At 44.2% G+C, this 19,742-nt stretch overlaps 1 long non-coding RNA gene across 1 annotated transcript; it reads right to left on the bottom strand.

Annotated features, from left to right (window-relative positions):
* Positions 1–10,514: 10,514 nt before the first annotated feature.
* Positions 10,515–19,675, bottom strand: LOC109257102 (uncharacterized). The gene is made up of 4 exons (XR_002075910.2): positions 19,250–19,675; positions 16,261–16,401; positions 14,134–14,320; positions 10,515–11,750 (listed from the first exon to the last, which is right to left on the bottom strand). It is a non-coding gene; the product is annotated as an uncharacterized LOC109257102 (long non-coding RNA).
* Positions 19,676–19,742: the final 67 nt, after the last annotated feature.

Below are 19,742 nucleotides of genomic sequence, written 5' to 3'. Positions count from 1 at the left end.
ATGGGAAAAATGATAAGAAAAAAGAAATTAAGAAGGGCTTCACTGAGGTAGTAAGACTATAAGGAGTGGGCAGGATTTGGGAAGACAGAGGTGTGGCCAGATCCAGGCGAAGGAGTGGAGGCAGAAACTGGCATGGTACAGGGGCAGGTGGTGGGGAACGAGAAGAGACAGCAGGGCAATAGAATTGGAATTGGGGGGCAGGAAGAGGTCAGGTCAACACCAGATTGTATAGGATTCTGAAAGACTGTAAGAGACAACAGATCATTGTTGACATTTTTTCAGAGGGAAATGACATGATGAAAGTGGTGTTTTGGGAAGATTCATCTGGCAGTGGTTTTCTGGAAAGACTGGAGAAGAGAGAAGATCAAGAGAAGAAAGGATAGTTAGGAGGTAGTTATAATAATTCTGGCTTGAGGTGGTGAAGACCTGATTTAATCTTGCACTGACATGAGGAGATGAGGGGAATTTGTGAAATATCTGGTTTTAAATTTCATTTCAGAAAGTAAAAGAGTAAGATATGCTTAGAGTTTAAAAAAAATTAAATAGGACATTAAGGTATAAAATGAAAAGCAGAAGTTTCCCTTGTCTTTGCCATCTTTAGTCTGGCTTTACAAAGATAACCACACTTAAAGGTTTCTCGTGTACTTCAAATAAGTTTTAAGCATATACCTGCATAGAACAGTGGGCTATTTTTCCTGGTGGTTATGTTCTGTAAAGTTGCCTCCAGCACTGAATTAGCAAATACCACACTGTCGCTCCTGGGGGAAACACAGGGTTGGGTTCTCGAGAGTTTCTGATCATAACATTTACAACTGATCAATACATTATTTTGTATTTATGTGTTTCTGTTTAAAGACACCTTATTTAAAAAAAAAAAGACACCTTATTTAATATGTATTGTTGATTCATTAATGTTGAACTCATGACCAACAGCACTATGACTCATGCCTGAAAGGAACTTATCTAATGCATATTTTCTCTGGAAAGCACATTGAAGCTTTCTTGTGCTTGGGAACACTAGACAGCCCTTCAGCACGACGGCTGGGGGAAGGGCATTTTAAACAGTGAAATCACCAACAGAAAACACCAAAACCATGTGAAAAACATGATACTACAAAGACCATGAGTAGGACACTTGTTTGTTGGATCAGAACTAGAAGAAGGCAGAGCATTGCTGTTTTGGGGCTCAGCTGGGAATCAACCTGTCCTGTGATTCAGATTGCTGCTCTGCCCACATCTGTGGATGACCATGAAAGTGTTATGAGTATTGATTGGGGGCTACAAGTAACTTTCAGCGAGTAGGCAAGTTGACAAATACAGAACCCACAAATAATGAGGATGGACTGTGTTTGGAGAAAGGACCAGCTTCATGGCCATATGACCTGTACAGTGGCACATAGCTGCATTCATTGTGCATATATATATACCTATATACTATATATGAACACAAACGCCATATCTTGAAATTACATTCAGACACTGTCTGTAGTAGCACTGCTCTAAGCCAAAGGAAACACTGTATTTCAAATAATGATCTTTATTGCCTTCTTGCTCTCCAAAAAGTTTGTACTGATTTTCACTCCTAGCAAGAAGATCTGGGCATGTCTCTTTTCTCACAGCTTGCCAAATCAGTAAATCTCCAAATTTAAAAAATTTGCCAATCTGATTGTTGTAGTTGTTTTGATTTGCATTTATTTAATCATGTGTGAAGTTGAGCATGTTTTCTACATATTTATGTTTAATCATTTTTTTTTAATTTAATGTTTTATTTATTTTTGAGACAGAGAGAGACAGAGCATGAGCAGGGGAGGCGCAGAAAGAGAGGAAGACACAGAATCCAAAGCAGGCTCCAGGCTGATAGCTCAGAGCCCAACAACGCAGGGCTCAAACTCATGAACTGTGAGATCGTGACCTGAGCCGAAGTTGGACACTTAACAAACTGAGCCACCCAGGCACCCCAATGTATTAGTCATTTTTCTTTTTCTCTTTTTGTGAATTGCCTGTTGCTCTCTTTTGTTCATTTTCCTATTAAGTTGTTTGTCTTTAGTATTTCTTTATATAAATTAACTAGCTCTTTGCTTATGTATGAGTTATTATCTCTGACTTATGAGTCTTTTGATTCTATTTGAAGCATTTTGGGGGGGACTACTTCTTAATCCCCTTCCCCTATTTCTCCCATCTCCTCACTTTTCCCCACTGGCAACCACCAGTTTGTTCTCTGTATTTATGAAAGTGTTTCTGTTTTATTTTGTTTATTTGTTTTTTATTTTATTTTTTAAAGATTTCATTTTTTAAGTATAGCTCAAACTCACAACTCCAAGATCAAAAGTCCCACTCTCCACAGATTAAGCCAGCCAGATACCCCCATTTGTATTGTTTTATAGATTCTGCATATAAGTGAAATTATAAGATATCTCTTTCTCTGACTTATTTCTTATTTAACTTCTTTGTAGAAATTTTTTAAAAAATATTTTATTTTTAAGTAATCTCTACAGCCAACGTGGGGCCCCAAATTACAACCAGGCCCCCTCTGTCTTTCTTATTTCACTCAGCATAATACCCTCTAGGTTCATTCATGTTGTCCCAAATGTCAAGATCTCATCCTTTTTATGGCTTCATAATATTCCACTTTATGTATATATCACATCTTCCTTATTCATTCACCTCTTGATGGACATGTAGGTTGAGAACCTTGCAAATGAGAGATATTTTAAATTTCAATCAACAGCACTTGATGACAATTAAATTTTTTTTTTAATGTTTATTTATTTTTGAGAGAGACAGAGACAGAGTACAAGTGGGTTAGGGGCAGAGAGAGAGAGACAAAATCTGAAGCAGACTCCAGGCTCTAAGCTATCAGCACAGAACCTGATGTGGGCTCAAAATCACAAACCACGAGATCATGACCTGAGCCACAATTGGATGCCTAACTGACTGAGCCACCCAGATTCCCCGATGACAATTTTGATGTCGGGAGCCTGGGAGATGAAGATAGGTGTTTCCAGGTTTGGACACTAGTAACAATGTTCTTTCTAGGCTCTTCCAGTGGGGGTCCTCCAAACAATAGGCCCTTCCCCGAAAGCCTAGGGAGCCAAAGTTTCAAAATCAAGAATTTATTAGAGTTTACTGCTTTTATTTTTATTTTTATTTTATTTTATTTTATTTTATTTTATTTTATTTTAATTTAATTTTATTTTAAGAGAGAGAGTGAGATCAGGAGACAGGCAGAGAAAAAAGGAAACAGAGAATCCCAAGCAGGCTGTGTGCTGTCTGTGTGGAGCCCGAGGCAGGGCTCAGTCCCACAAACCATGAGATCATGACCTGAGGTGAAATCAAGAAGCCAATGCTTAACCAACTGAGCCACCCAGGTACTCCCCCCCACTTTTATTTTGAGAGAGAGGGAGAGAGAGAGAGCATGCTAGTGTATTTTTTTTATTATTTATTTTTAAAAATAAACTCTACCCTCAACATGGGGCTTGAAATCACAACAGTGAGATCAAGAGTCACATTGTTTTACTGACAGAGGCTGCCAGGTGATGCTGTTTTGTTTTGTTTTGTTTTTTTTTAAATAAACAATTTAAGAATTGCTTCAGATTTACAGAAACATTGCAAAAATAGTAAATACTATAAGAGTAAGTGTTCTTATATGCCCTACACCCAGTTTTCCCTATTATTAACATCTTTTTAAAAAGATTTTTCGTTTTCTTTTTTAATGTTTATTTATTTATTTATTTATTTATTTATTTTTAATTTTAACGTTTATTTATTTTTGAGACAGACACAGACGGAGCATGAACAGGGGAGGGGCAGAGAGAGAGGGAGACACAGAATCTGAAACAGGCTCCAGGCTCTGAGCTGTCAGCACAGAGCCCGACGCGGGGCTCAAACTCACGGACCGTGAGATCATGACCTGAGCCGAAGTCGGATGCTTAACCGACCGAGCCACCCAGGCGCCCCGATGTTTATTTATTTTTGAGAGAGAGAGAGGGAGCAAGAGAGAGACAGAGAGACAGAGAGAGAGAGAGGAGGGGCAGAGAGAGAGGGAGACAGAGGATCCAAAGTGGGCTCTGCGCTGACAGCCTGGGAGCCTGACACAGGGCTCGAACTCACAAACTGAGAGATCACGACCTGAGCTGAAACCAAGAGTCAGATGCTTAACAGACTGAGCTACTCAGGCACCCCCTATTATTAACATCTTATATTAGTGTGGTACATTTATCACAATTGATGAGCCAATAGTGCTGCGTCATTATTAACTAAAGTTCATGCTTTACTCAGATTTCCTTGGTGTTTGGTCTCATATTCTGTTTCAGTTTCAGGACCCCATCCAGGATAACATATCATATCTATTCGTAATGTCTACTTAGGCTCCTCTTGGCTGTGACAGTTGAGTTTCCTGCTTTTTATCACTGCCACCCCACAACAATTCACTGACTAATGCGAGCAAAACCCTCTTGGAGCCAGCTCTGCCCAGGACACAGAATTAGCAAACAGCTGACTGTAGACTGTCATCTCTTCTCTCCCTCATGCCTCGAACCCCTTTCCCCGAGGCTCTCAGGCATTCCTGTCTCCCCCGTACATTCATTTCAGTGCCCTGTGCATTCCTCCTTTGCCCTCTGATGTCAAGGTATTGAAGGTAAGTCTTCCTTTGAAGTAAAAGGTTGCTTTCTAGAGAAAGCAGAGGTTCGGATCCTCACCCCCCCCCCCCCCCGACACACACATATTCCTCTAAAATTGGCTTATTTGTGTGTGTTTGTTTACACCCTCAATTAGTCTAGCTGGATGGATTTTTTGGTAGCTAATCTCTGGTATGGTTCTAAGCAATACTGGAAGGAGACACTGAGGAGTGTAATTAGTAAAGACAAGGAAGTTGAGAAGGAGAGCTGGTGTGAACTGGGGAAGTTAAGGTGCCTCGTTTGCATGCATCTGAAATAAAGGTGAGATGTACAAGTGCAGAAGTCCTAGAGGAAGTTAGAAATACAGGTTTTGTACACCAATAAGAGGTCAGCATTTAAATACGATTCTTGTTTTTGTTTTAATGTTTATTTATTTTTGAGAGAGAGAGCACAAGAGCGGGGTAGGGGCAGAGAGAGAGGGAGACAGAGGATCCAAAGCAGACTCCACGCTGACAGCAGAGAGCCCAACACAGGGCTCAAACCCACAAACTGCAAGATCATGACCCAAGCAAAGTCCGACACTTAACTGACTGAGCCACCCAGGTGCCCCTTAAGTATTTTTTTAAATTAATTAATTTATTTTGAGAGAGAGAGAGGGAGAGAGAAAGAGAGAGAGAAAGCGCGCATCAGCGGGGGAGGGGCAGAGAGGGAGAGAGAGAATCCCAAATAGGCTTCGAGCTGTCAGCGCAGAGTCTGACACAGGGCTTGATCTCACAAACCGTGAGATCATGAAGAAGTCAGGATTTCAAATAGAGATGTGAGTTATCTGCTTTTGCAGGTGTCAGTAGAAGGCATGGGAGTGAGGGAGAAGAGTCATGGGCACAGGAGAGAGAGCCTCGCCTGTGGTTAGGGGACTGGGCAGGAGTACCTGTGATGGAGACAAGGGAGGCACTGGAGCAGTGGTGTGGAAACCCACGGGGGTGGGGGGCAATTGTGGAAGAGTAGGAAGCAGAGGAACAAGACACATTCAGTAGAAGGGGCACCAAGAAAAAGGTCATCAGTTTCTGAGTTCAACTGTAGAGGAGGAACAAAGGGACTTGGAACCATTGGGTTTAAACTGACACAGGCACTGATGTAGAGAAAGGAAAGAAATAGTGTTATAGCTACAAGTTACAAAGAGAAGGGGCTATGGTTCTCCTATCCATTTTTCAGGGCAGAAGGAAAGAAACTCAGGGAGGGAATTATTGAAGATGATGGAGGGAAGGGGAAATTGGTGGAAGTTAGGTTCTTGTGGTTTCCCTGCTTCACTAGGATATAAGCTCCTGAAGGCAGCTTCTGAAAGCAGAAATCTGTTTTGATTTCTGCACTATTCCAGAAGCCTAGCACGGTGCCTGGCACCTGGTAGGTGTTCAATAAACATTGCTGAAGAGTTGAGAAGAAGAGGAATCGTCTAGATACTAGAGAGACTGGCTTTAGAATGAAGGATAAATGAATATATGTATGTCTCCCTGTTAGACCACAGGGAGGAGTGAGGAGCTGGAGGTAGATAAGGAACTCGTGCCTGAAGCAAGCTCCTGGGCTGGGAGACATGGTACCCAGTGAAGATGGACTGCAGGAGGGCAGGCTGGGCAGGGAACTGAGGGCAAAAGGATCCTGGTTCCATCCAGGGCAGCCACGAGCTGGCCTGGGACACCACCTGGGCTCTTTTCCCAGCCCTTTGCATTCCAGCTGAGTCCTGTGCACAATGAAGAAAGGGAACTGACAGTGCAGTGACATGATTTAGGTTAATGAACCACTGGTCACCTGCCAAGAGGGTGGGAAGTTGTTTTTCTTTCTGCCCGCCTTTGTAGAAAAGAAGTTTTATGAATGATTCATCTCATCTCATTATTCAGAGCACAAATTCATGAGCTGATAACAAGAGATTAAAACCCAAGGAGAACATTTCCACCCCCACCCCACCCCCACCTACCACCAATTTCTGGTGGATAGATATGTTCATTGTCTTGACTGCAGTAAGGATTTTATGGATATAGGTATCTCAAAACTGTCAAATTGTACATTTACATTTAGGCAGTTTACTGTATGTCAATTATACTTCAATAAAGCTGTTTAGAAAAGGGAAAGAATCTCATAGAAAAATTTTTATAATTACAAAGTTGTGTATTTTAATTTGTACATGCTTGCTTGTATATATCAATTCATCTAATTTATCTTTGCAATCAAAGAGAAAGTCACTTTTTTAAATGTTTATTTTTGAAGGGGGGGCACACAAGCGGGGGAGGGGCAGAGAGAGAGAGAGACACAGAATCTGAAGCAGGCTCCAGGCTCTGAACTGTCAGCACAGAGCCAGCCACGCACTTGAACTCACTGTGAGATCATGACCTGAGCCGAAGTCCGACCTCAACTGACAACTGACTGAGCTACCCAGGCGCCCCAAAGAGAAACTCATTTTGAAATAAAATAATTACTTTGGAAAAAACAAAAGACAACCAGGGAGACAAGATACAACGAGTATGATTGTAGGATAAAGTAGCCACACACCAGGATAAAGTAGCCACTTCCTAGTGGGGAGGGGAGGGGGTGCGGATGAGATAAGAGGCAGAGAACTGGGGAGAAAACTCTTCAGTTAGCTGCTGTGAGAATGTTGTGTTCTTTTTGTACTTTATTTAACTGGCTGACTCCCTCCTTAAGACCGTGCTCTCCTTGTCCCCATCAATATACAGAAAACCTTCCCTTTTACAGCCTAGAAAGAAAGATGTTTTTCTCCTAGGGAATCAGTTGCTCTGCTAATCTGCTGGTCCCAAGGTCTCATTTCTTAGTTCTCCTGAGGCATTACAGAACTTGAGAGACACCAGTACAATTCACTGAATGGATGGACCCAGCACCTGGTGTCCCTGTCCCCAGGATTCAGTGAGGAATGAGACTCTTGCTGAGGCCCATCCACTTTAAACTTCTCTGAAAAGCTTTTGGAAATTCAAATTTAAGTGGCTAAGGATTTAAATTACTCCCAATTGGTCTCTGTCATCCAGTGTAGTCTTAGGGCTTTTATGCCAGATGATATGCGTGAAACAGTGCTAGATTCTTAATCCTTTTTTTTTTTATATATAATTTTTTTTAACGTTTATTTATTTTTGAGACAGAGAGAGACAGAGCATGAACGGGGGAGGGGCAGAGAGAGAGGGAGACACAGAATCTGAAACAGGCTCCAGGCTCTGAGCCATCAGCCCATAGCCCGACGCGGGGCTCGAACTCCCGGATCGTGAGATCGTGACCTGAGCTGAAGTCGGACGCTTAACCGACTAAGCCACCCAGGCGCCCCTAGATTCTTAATCCTAAAGAGGCAGAGTTGGTTCTTGATCTTGACTTCCAATTCAGACAGGCTAGAAACTAAAATCCCCGGGGCAGGGATGACAAGTCAGTATTTACTTTGTGCATTGGAACTGGTCTCCTTAATAGAGTACATTCATAAGTAGCCAACTCATTTCCTAAACAGGTGCCAAATTTACCAAAAATCTCTGCAGGATTCCAGGGGGGCCCTGGATGCAAGGGTGCCAGTAATTGCCTTCTAATTCTTCAGGTTTTGGCTCAAATGCTACCTCCTCAGAGAGACTTCTCCAACCATTCTCTATACCTAGTCACCATCATGACACCCCTTTAAAATTTTCTTCATAGCATGTATCAGCATCTTACCAATTAGTTTCTGTCTCTCCTACACTAGAAGAGAATCTCCATGGGAACAGGGATGTCACCTCCTGTGTTCTCCCCTGTATCACCGCAATAATGTGGAATAACGGCTTCCCAAAGGTGGTCACGTCTTCATCCTTGGAGCCCCTAAAATATACTACCTTGCATGGCAAAAGGGACTTTGCAGATGCAATTAAGTTAGGGATGGGGACTCAAAGATGGGGAAGTACCTGGATTAGCCAGGTGGGCCCCCTGTAATCACAGGTGTCCTTCTGAGATGGAGGAAGGAGGATCAGGTCAGTGGAAGAGCTGTGACAACAGAAGAGGCAGCCATGAAGTGGGAGAGAGGCTTGAAGATGTTGCGTTGCTGGCTTTGAAGATGGAGGAAGGCGCCATGAGCCAGAGTACAGACAGCTTCTAGAAGCTGGAAAAGACAAGGACACAGATTCTCCCAAGAGCTCCTAGAAGGAATGCAGCCCTGCTGACAATTTGATTTTAAGATTTCTGATCTCCAGCCCGTAAGATGGCAAATTTGTGGTAATTGGTTACAGCAGCCATAGAAATTCAGCAAACACACTGACTGACCAGCTTCTTTATATCAGGGACCCTGGCCTCTAATAAAAAGGTACCAGGGCGCCTGGCTGGCTCCGTTGGGGGAGCGTGTGACTTCTTGATCCTGGGGTCATTGAGCGTGAGCCTCACATTAGTTTTAGAGATTACTTAAAAATAAATAAACTTAGAAAAAATACTTTGCAACTTTACCGTGTTGTACAGTAGCAAAATGTGTTCGTATTCTTAATCTCATTTTATTTTCACAATTCTTATCCTTATTTTATAGACAAGGAAACAAAAAACTCAGTTACCCAAAGTCCCACAGCTTTTAAGAGACAGAAAGTAGGTACAGAACCAAAATCTTTATCTTCTCCTTATTTTGCGTAATGTATAATTATCCTTACGTCAACAATGAAGGACAAATAAAAAAAAAAACATTTACAATCCTTTCACTCTAATAGACCAACCAGCTTAATTTTTCTATGTCTCCTTCCAGGTCTCATCTACATAAATACACATTTTCAAAATTTTTGTGATTGGGGGTGTCGCTCAGTCAGTTAAGCATCCGACTTCAGCTCAGTTCATGATCTCACGGTTCATGAGTTCAAGCCCCACATCAGGCTCTCTGCTGTCAGAACAGAGCCCACTTTGGATCCTCTGTCTGCCTTGCTCTCTACCCCTCACCCCCTCAAAAATAAACATTAAAAAAAACTTTGTGATTGTAATGTGTGTGTGTGTACACACATATACATGTAGTTTTCATTTTTTTGTTTAACATTATTTTATTGCCTGAGTGTGTCAGTTTGGGTCCTTGGGTAAAGATGCTGAGACAAAGTTAGGACTGTAAGGAGTTTATTAAGGGTAACACCTGTGAAAGAGGGAGGAAGAAGGACAGGGCAAGGGGACCTCCAGTCACCATGCAGATGTGACAGACCCTCAGCCCACCCAGGACAGAGATCGGCACAAAGACTGCCAGTTACAGGAGTGCCATGTTGAATGGAAATGGCTGGATGCTAGGACCCAATCACACTCAGTCATTGGCTGGGGCTGCCAGGGAAGAGTGTGCTTGCAACTCGAATGTAACAGTGCACCCTGAAGGTGCCGCAGCTGGAAGGAGGGGAGGCTGCACTTCTGGCAGCTGAACAGAAAGTACTCTCTTGGAGGGAATCGACATGGGCACCTCCCTGGCTGCTAGAGCCCACCCGTTGTGTCCTGTGGCTTCACTTCTCCCTGCACATTTGGTAAGTGTTCCAGGGGCCTCTCCTCCTGAGGAGGAGCTTGGAGGCTGACGGTATAAACTACGGTCCCCACCGCTGCTATTAGTCCCAGGGCTGCTGCCGGTACTCCTTGTTTCCTTCCTCCCCTCTCTAAATCTTCCTCGCCCTCAGCCATCACCTCTACTGGTCTCAGTGGTATAGCCACTTGGTGCCCAAACCCTGATTCCGGAGGGATCTGAGGGGTCTGAGGACCCTTTGTAGGCCAGGGTTGCTGTACTTTTCCATTCATGGTCATAACTAGGCAAGGGAGGACCGGAGTGCCCGGGTAGGGTACATCCCACTTTACTGGGATGCTGGTAAGTTACCAGGACCTCCATCCTGCCCCAGATTTGTTTGTTTAATTAAAAAAATTTTTTTTAATATTTATTTTTGAGAGAGAGAGAGAGAGAGAGAGAAAGAATGAATGTGACTGGGGGAGGGGCATAGAGAGGGGGACAGGGGATCTGAAGCAGGCTCCGCGCTGACAGCAGCGAGCCTGATGCAGGGCTCGAACTCATGAACTGCGAGATCATGACCTGAGCCAAAGTTGGACGCTCGACCTACTGAACCACCCAGGTGCCCCTGTCCTGTCCCAGCTTTGTAAGAGCAGTCGTATCTCTTCCCTGATTAGGGTCAATTACCCCTGATAACACAGTAGTTTCTTGCCCTACCCTATGCTCCCTGTACATATATAAGGAGTCCAGAGTGCCTAGGTGGCAGCCATGGTTTGTAATTTAATGGGATCCTTCTGGAAAGAGTATGCCCCTTTGTGAATTAGAAGTTCTAATCCTGCAGAGCTCAGAGTTGCAGGAACAGGAAACACAAAATCCCCCAATAGGTCACTGAGAGTGATGGTAAGTGGGTCTATGATCTGAATGTTTGCATCCCTCCAAAACTCATATGCTGAAATCTTACTACCCAACATAATGGTGTTAGAAGTGGGGCCTTTGGGAGGTAATTAGGTCATGAGGGCAGAGCCTTTGGGAATGGGATCAGTGTCCTTACAAGAAGAGGACCAAGTAAAGCCCACTCCTCCTTCTGCCATGGGAGAACACAGTGAAAAGAGAGCCATCTATGTGCCAGGAAGCAGTTACCAAACCCCAAACTTACTGGCACCACGATCCTAGACTTCCTAGTCTCTAGAACTGTGAGAAATAAATGTTTATTGTTTATAAGCCATCCAGATGGTGGTATTTTGTTTTCGCAGCATGAACTAAGACAGTGGGGCTACTCCTTTCCTGCCCCAGGCCCCACTCAGAACTGGCCATCTTGTGTGGCACCTGGTGTATGGGCCAGAGCAGTGTTTCTAGAATAGAATGTGTTGCCTTCACAATATGAGGAGGCCTCTGAAGTTCTCTGATTCCTTCTTGTTGTAAGAGATACAAGATGCAACAATTTGTCTTTTACTTTGGAGATGTTCTGGCGCGTCCCTTGAACACTGGACTCCTGAAAACTTCACTGTGGTTTTGACGTGGTAGGCCCCCGAATCTTTGTTGTGATTATCTTCCACATTCCTCTGGAGCAGATGGGTCTTACTGAGGCTTAGAGTATGCAAACTACTCCTCATCCTGACTGATCAGCATGACGACATCAACAGATCAAAGTGATGTTCTGCAGGACGTCCAAACAGTCCTGTTTCTGACTAGATGGGGTGAATCCATTGTAAGCTGGACGTTAGTCAGGATTCTATTTATTACCTGGCCTTCATAAGCTCTACTCAACAGGGTGGGTGAGATGATGCTTTGGGTCTCCAGATATCAAGGTCAACTCAGGTTCTGTGACCAACAGCCCTCAAAATGCCTGGCTGTTCTCCTCTCCTGTGTTTACAGTCACTTGAGCAAAGAGTCATAGATCCCTTTTTGGAAGGGCTGGGGAATTATTGTAGCACATACTTACCACGGTATTGCCAGTCTTGGAGGCCTGGCCACCTCTTTAACCAATGAATTTTGGATCTGAAAACTGACTCAGGTTGGCAAGCTAGAAAAGGGATCATGAGTTTTTACTGGGACTTCCCTCCCTAGGTTCCTGCTTGTCTATTTCTTTCAATTACATATATTCAGTAATACCTGTGCTTTGATCTTGCCCCCAGGGATGCCGTGTTCTATTAACCATCTCCACAGCTCTGTGTCATGCTCCTGGGGCTGTCACTCTAACCTTGCCAGTCATTAGGATAATTGTAACCCTCCAGGTTTCGGCAGTTAAGTGTTAAGTGCTGCCCCTTGGCCTCTATTGCTTTGGGACTCCTTTACCTCTGTTGCTATAGAAGATAGCTGTGACAGTATCTCCTCCTGTTAGCTCTGGTTTGCAGAAGAAAGCCACACAGAGCTTCACAGTGATGCTGGTAGTACCTTCTCCAGCACATTCCTGATGGCCTTGGTAAAGGAGTTCCTAGAGACCTTTTATGGAACATCGTGTGGTAGAGCTTCTGGCCTCTCATAACAACTGATTCTAGTATGTGCCCACTACACCGAGCTATGGCAGTCCAGGGAGATGCACTTCACTCACCAAGGCTCCTCCGTGTTTTTAGGAGCCACTGAGGCAGGTCTTTACCAGCAAGTTAAATTCTATCCCAAGAGTGGGCCCCAGTGAATAAACTGTCTGTATCTAGTCTTGTATTTCAGCTACTTGGTTAAACGCCAACCCCACAGATGGGGCGCCTAGGTGGCTCAGTCAGTTAAGCGTCCGACTTTGGCTCAGGTCATGATCTCGCGATTTATGAGTTCAAGCCCCGCATGGGGCTCTGTGCTGACAGCCTGGAGTCTGCTTCGGATTCTGTGTCTCCCCTTCTCTCTGCCCCTCCCATGCTCATGCTCTGCCTCTCTCTGTTTCTCAATAATAAATAAACGTTAAAAATTTTTTAAACACCAACCCCACAGATACCCCCCAAATCTTACCAGTATATGCTGGCTAGTTCTTATGAGTGCATAAGTTCTTATACAGCACATGCAGTCCTGGGGGTATAGTTCCTTTCTTCCCTCGTTGGGACCAGCATGTTCCTGTTAGACTATGCTGTAACTTAACCCTAAGTAAGTTCTTGGCAGTCAGGAGAAGGGTGGTGGGGGCAGATTCTGGCAGGGGAGAGGCCTCTGTAGTGTCTTTTCACAAGGAGGGAGTGCTGGATCTTAATAGGGAGGTTGGGCTCCTTCTTAAGGCTCTGAGGGTTTAGAGGAGTGTGAGAGCCAAAATTTTGGGATGCACCACTTACACACCTCCAATTCCATGTTACAGAGTTCTGGGTTTTCCCAACCAAGGCTCTGACCTTGATTACAGATCTGCCTCCTGGAACTCTATTAAATCCTGTGTTTGGTCTTCAGCTTTTTTTGCTCTCCCACTGCTATAGATAAGGGCCTCTTTGTAACCCATCAAAGAGGCTGTTGGCCTTCACAGTTAATTTTCAATGTTTGGTTACTGCTCTCAGCTTTTCGTTATCTCTTGGCAGGGCTCAATGCAACTTAATAACAGCCAGCCAATTCCACTGTCCCTGTATTCACTACTACCCCTTCGCCTTCCCCACATGCCTGAATTGTTACACCACAGGAACATTTTCCCACTGTACCATCCGTGAAAGCAACTGGGTCGCCATCTTGTCTCAGACTATCTAGCCCACATACTATCTGGGAGGGGTTCTTACTGCCAGCCAGGCAGTGAGTAGTGCAGTTCCCAAACCCCATCTGACTGCCTGCTTTTTCAGACCACCCTGGGAACCAACCTGAGTCAATTCAGGCGGTCTGGGAAACAGATGCTGAGGCAACATTAGGGGTGCAAGAGGTTCACTGGGTATTAATGTCTATGAATGAAAAAGGGGAAGGAAGCAGGAAAGGATACAGAAGGCTCTGATACCCCTGAAAGGAAAGGATGTAGGAAGCAAAATTGGGTAAGGAGAACCTCATGATGCAGATCCTTCCAAGCTTCAGTCAACCCAATGGAAAGCTCCAGAACAGAGTGTCTGGTAGAGAAGTTTCATAGTGAGCAGAAATGGCCAAGCCCTAACCCCCATACCAGGCCTGGGGACAGTGGGGACTTACCTCTGACACTGTAATGGATCCCAAAGGTGATGTATGTAGCTGGAGGCTGACAGCTGCCTGCACACCAGTAGTTGAATGGCAGATTCTTTCGCTAAGGGAGATCTGAGCCACACGGTCCCCATGGCTGCCACACCAGGTATTTTGTCTCGGAATTCAATGTTATGTCCATATATCCTCTTCCCTCTCTCTGTATTTGAGATGTACATTCAAAAAAAATAAATTCACATAAAGAATCTAAGCAAATCCGGCAGTTGGTGGGACTGTGCCGAAACTCTCTGCCACAATGGACTGGGAGGGAACTTGGGGCTTGGGGAATGTGTATGGGTTTACGCTGCCAAGCTTCTGCCTCCTTCACTGATGAGGAAAGGGAAGTAAGATGAGAGGTGGAATCAGCTGTTGTTTGGGTGTGTGGAGGCAAGCTGGCTCTCTCATCAGAATGGCATCTTAACAACTCAGAAAAAAAATTATGCAGAAGGAATCTGTTCCTTTTAATTTCCCTTGGAATTGAAAATATCTAGTCTTCCTGCTCTTTTTTTTTCTCCTTTGAAATGATACTCTTATTTTGAATGTATACTGGAGATCTGGACATACTGGAATTTGGTTGCTCAGAGAGTTAGAGGTGGGGCAGCAGGGAGGACAAATGGGTGAGCAAGTGTGAGATGACACGAAAAGCTTGGGGACGGGGTTGTCCCTTGTTAGGGATCATCTCTGATTAGGCCTTAGGCTGAAAAGGTTGCTTGGAATGCTTTGTCCCAAACAGTTACCTTGTTATAATATACATCAGATATGGTTACACTTACTCATGTTCCCAGCCCTCTAGAAGAGAGGAGTTGGAAGACAGAACATGACTTTTTTTTTCCCCTCCAAGAAGCTCAAAGAAACAATGTAATTATGAAATCTGGGATCATCTTAATATTTCAGAGCAAACGGTGTCCCAGAGATTTTAGGAGACGTGGCTAATACTATAGATTTCCCAGAAGTAAAACGTGAATACAGGTCTCTGGCTCCTGACTCAGGGCTCTGCCTCAATGATGTCCACTCATAAAATCTCTGTGGAATGAGCGGAACACATGAGTCAGAATGAAATATCTTTGGGGGACTTTTGGGAGATCCTGAACCCAAAGGTTGGAAGAGTATATCAAGTGAATATATAAAGCTAACCTTTCTTACTATCTTTCCTAATAACACTCATAACAGAAATTTTACTCAACCAGGAAAAGCCCCAAGCCTTAGTATAATTACATGTCATTATTGCTCTTGGAGAGCAAAATACTTGTAAACAAAGCTCCAGAAAGACATGATGAGTAGTGTGTGGAAGGACATCAGGGTGAGTGGTCCCTTTCTTTCTCTCCCTTTGCTACCACTGCAGGGCAGGGCTTACCTCAACCAAGTCTTGCCATTGCATTCTTCATATTGACCCTGACCTAGATTAACCCTCTTTTTTTTTTTTTTTTTTTTTTTTTTTTTTTTTTTTTTGAGAGAGAGAGAGAGAGAGAGAGAGAGAGAGAGAATCCTAAACAAGTTCCAGGCTCAGTACAGAGTCCAACATGGGGCTTGATCCCATGACCTTGGAATTATGACCTCAGCCAAAATCAAGAGTCAGATGCTCAACTGACTGAACCACCCAGGCACCCCTAGATTAACCCTTTTAAGTACTGCTACCTTCTCACTCAAAAACCTTCAACAGTTCTCCATTACAAATAAAGCCCACATTCCTTACCTTGATATTCAAGGCCTTATATAATCTACTCTATAATCTACCTCTCCAGTCTTATTTCCCACTATGTCCCTGTCTCTTTGATGAGGCTGCAGGGTCTCTTTCCAATTCCCACAACAGACATTTATGCTTTCCTGCCCCAGGGCCTTTGCACAATACCTGGTCCTCATTCTTCCTCCCCTTCACATACCTATTTACTCAACACTTAGATTAAATACTACCCTCTTCTAGTTGAAAGGGAGGCTTTGTGGTAGCACTTCATTTGAACCATTTATTTGGCACTTATTGTATTCTCCTGTAGAACAGTTCTAAAACGGTTTACAAAGTCTCCAGCTCTCAAAATCACCCTTTTCTCTGGCAGGTCAAACGACATGGTGAACTAAAGTGATCTTCAACTCCCCACTCCTTACCTGGTCTTCCAATTTCAGTTCCACAGACTTTTCCTTTTCCTCTAGGTCCAGGCTTTGCTAACTCACACACACTCTCCCTTATTTCTTGAATCTTGCTAGCTCTTCTGGCTTATTCTCAAAATATAACCAAGTCTCTCTTTCCTAAAAACAAAACAAAACAAACGTAAAACTTCCCTTTTATTTTACCGTTTTTCTTTAAGTCAAGGTACCCTTTCCTTCTCTTGATATATAGTACTTCTGTCATTGCAGTCTGAGCTGAGGGTCTGCCCTCGACTGAAACTTACATCTGGGAAATCAACCATAAATTCAAAATGTCAAATTCCCATCTCTTCTCCTACTCCAACACCTCTCTTCCATGGACTTTTTCACCTACCTCTCTGAATCCTCTCTCAGTGATTTTTGTGTTTCTCCCATGTGTTCCCTATTTTTAAAGGTTCGTTCTTTGGTCCTCTTTGTAAACTTGCATATCTCCGAGGATGATTCTTGGATCTGTTTCTACTCCTAACTTCTCTTTTAAGCTTCATTTCCAGTTGTTTGCTAGACTTTTTTTTTTTTTTTTTTTTTTTTTGTGGATGTCCACCTACTTTCCAACATGGCAAGTTCCAAAGTTAATTTATTATATTCTTCCTCTTCTGGATCCTCCCCAGCTCCCTTTTGTCTCCTGTCCTTTCAATATCAGCCAGTGGCATCACCTTTTTCCAGTTATTTATCTTTAGTTACTCTTCCTGTGCAGCCCTCCCTGCCACTCCTTAGGGATTGGCCAAAGATTTAACAGGTGGTTTTTTTTAATGTTTATTTTTGACAGAGAGAGAGAGGGAGAGTGAGTGCATGTGTGGAGGAGGGGCAGAGAGAGAGGGAGAGACACAGGATCCAAAGTAGGCTCTGTGCTGACAGCAGAGAGCCTGATGTGGGGCATGAAACATAAGATCATGACCTGAGCTGAAGTCAGAAGCTTAACCCACTGAGCCACCCAGATGCCCCTAACAGGTGATCTTTAAGGCAACCATTTGCTTTAAAGTTGTTAGTGGTAGTTGTTGTTAGTGGTAGTTGTGATGACCTGGGAAACTCAGGAAAGAACAGAGGAAAGAATTTGGTTCCAAATTCATTTTTTGGCGAAAACTTCTCCAATTTACCTAAAATTTTCTCTTTTGTACCACTTCACAAAAAGTACAATTACCCACTTGAACATACAACGATGTAATTCATTCCTTCTTTCGGAATATTATATTTCCTCTGATTTCCTACCATTGCCATATTTGTAAACTGGCCAGTTTTTCAAATTGTAATATTTCTTTTTTTTTATGTTTATTTATTTTTAAGAATGAGAGAGACAGAGCCTGAGCAGGGGAGGGGCAGAGAGAGAGGGAGACACAGAATCCGAAGCAGGCTCCAAGCTCCAAGCTGTCAACACAGAGCCTGACTCCGGGCTCGAAATCACGAAACGTGAGATCATGACCTGAGCTAAAGTTGGACACCCCACTGACTGAACCACCCAGGTGCCCCAAATTGTAATACTTCTTAAGGAGAGGGGACCACAAACTCAGGACAATGACCTTGGTGTCACCTTTACCGCCTGTGCCTGATGGTGTTGTCCCTCTGAGATTGAGTGCTTCCTTCAGGAACAGACACTGATGGTGACTCTGAGGCCTCCTGGTTTTTCCTTGCAATCTGTGGCCAGAATGCTGGGGTGGGGTGTCTCTTTTTACCACCCTAACTTTGTGTTTACTAGTTTACCACAAATACACTAAGTATCCTAATTATTAAGGGGTTACCCATGAGACTTTAGGCATTTCCACTTTTCCAGTGTCTGGATCAATTGACAATCTCCCATTGCAAATATATATATACACACATATGTGTATATACATATATATATATATATACACGTATATACACACACACATATATATGTGTATATATATACATGTGTATATATATACATATATATATTTGCAATGGGAGATTGTTAATTGATATATACATATATCATATATATATACATATATATGTGTGTGTATATATATATACATATATATGTGTGTGTGTATATATATATATATATATATATATATACATACACATTTTTAAAATCTTCCCACTGGTCTGGAGATAACACATCCAGGAGGGGTGTTTCTTCTTGGTTCCCCACCCCACACCTCTTCGCTGTCTCCTCCCCTAGGCTAGTGGCAGGTTTGAGGACTCTAATCCCTGTAGAGGCTTCCCTAGGAATGCAGAGACTTTGCATCCTAGCCACAGAACTGGTAGGTGGACTTTATCCTCCAGGACCCACACCTAGCTACGCTGAGATGAGGGCGGGGGGGGGGGGGGGGGGCGGATAGGAAATGAGCGCCAGCGAATGCACCAGACTGTCAGCTGCATTTAAGATTCCTCTCCTGGGGCGCCTGGGTGGCTCAGTCGGTTGAGCGCCGACTTCGGCTCAGGCGATGATCTCACAGTCTGTGAGTTTGAGCCCCGCTCAAACTCCGTGCTGTCAGCTCAGAGCCTGGAGCCTGCTTCCGATTCTGTGTCTCCCTCTCTCTCTCTGCCCCTCCCCCGCTCATGCTCTGTCTCTCTCTCTCTGTCAAAAATAAATAAACATTAAAAAAAAAATTCCTCTTCAACCTGAAATAGGTACAGAATAAATATTTGCTGAGTGAGAACAATATTCAGCGCCCAGCACCCTAAGGTAATCTCCTTTTAACATATGTCTCCGGTTAAAATCTAGGCAGCTAGCTGTAAGGCTGTTGACCCACAGCTAGCCTATTAGCAGGGGGCCCACAGTTTGCTGAGCCCCTGACCTGACTTTACTCTTCTGGGGTCGGGAGCAGTCTCTCCATCTCTCGGAAGTGGATTCACAACCTAGGGTTGAGTCCCCTTTTGTTTTAGAGTGAGGGTCGTTCCTATTCATTGCAAGCTCACATCCCCCTTCAAAGTAAAGTTAGATTTATGTTTGCCCAGTTCCCATTCATTCTACAAATTAAGCGCCTACTGTGTGCCGGTCCCTGTTGCAGGCATCCGGGGTTGCGGCGAACAAAACAAGAGATCCTTCCCCTAGTGGAGCTTAAGGTAGGACGAGAGGCACACGATGGATACGATTAAAAAATTAAATTATATAATTTGGAAGATAAATCCTACGGAGAGAGAGGTTCCAGGCTGGACAATGATTTGTGGAGGCCAGGAGAGGGGGGCCGCGGCTCAGGCTGCGACACGAGCTGAGGTCGCGGGGCGCTGGCGGAGCGGGGAGACACCCTGTGCAAAGGGGCAGCGGCGCAATCCGGTCGGTGCAGACACAGGTGAGGGCACACAGCGGTGCAGACGGGGGCCCCGCGGAGCAGGGCGCGGGGGAAGGGCTGCCTCCCACCGAGGCCAGAAGATGCTCCGGCGCGCGGCTCCCTCCTGGGGCCCAGCCGCACCGACCGCGACGCCCCCAAAATGGCCTCCCGTGCACCGCCCCCCAACCCGCCCGCCGGCCCACGTGACCC

The sequence above is a fragment of the Panthera pardus genome, unplaced genomic scaffold, assembly GCF_024362965.1.
Source record: "Panthera pardus isolate Hobbes unplaced genomic scaffold, ASM2436296v1 HiC_scaffold_11, whole genome shotgun sequence".
In the NCBI taxonomy this organism is placed as follows: domain Eukaryota; kingdom Metazoa; phylum Chordata; class Mammalia; order Carnivora; family Felidae; genus Panthera; species Panthera pardus.
The sequence above is the reverse complement of the archived record's forward strand: the minus strand, read 5'-3'. Positions and strand labels throughout refer to the sequence as shown.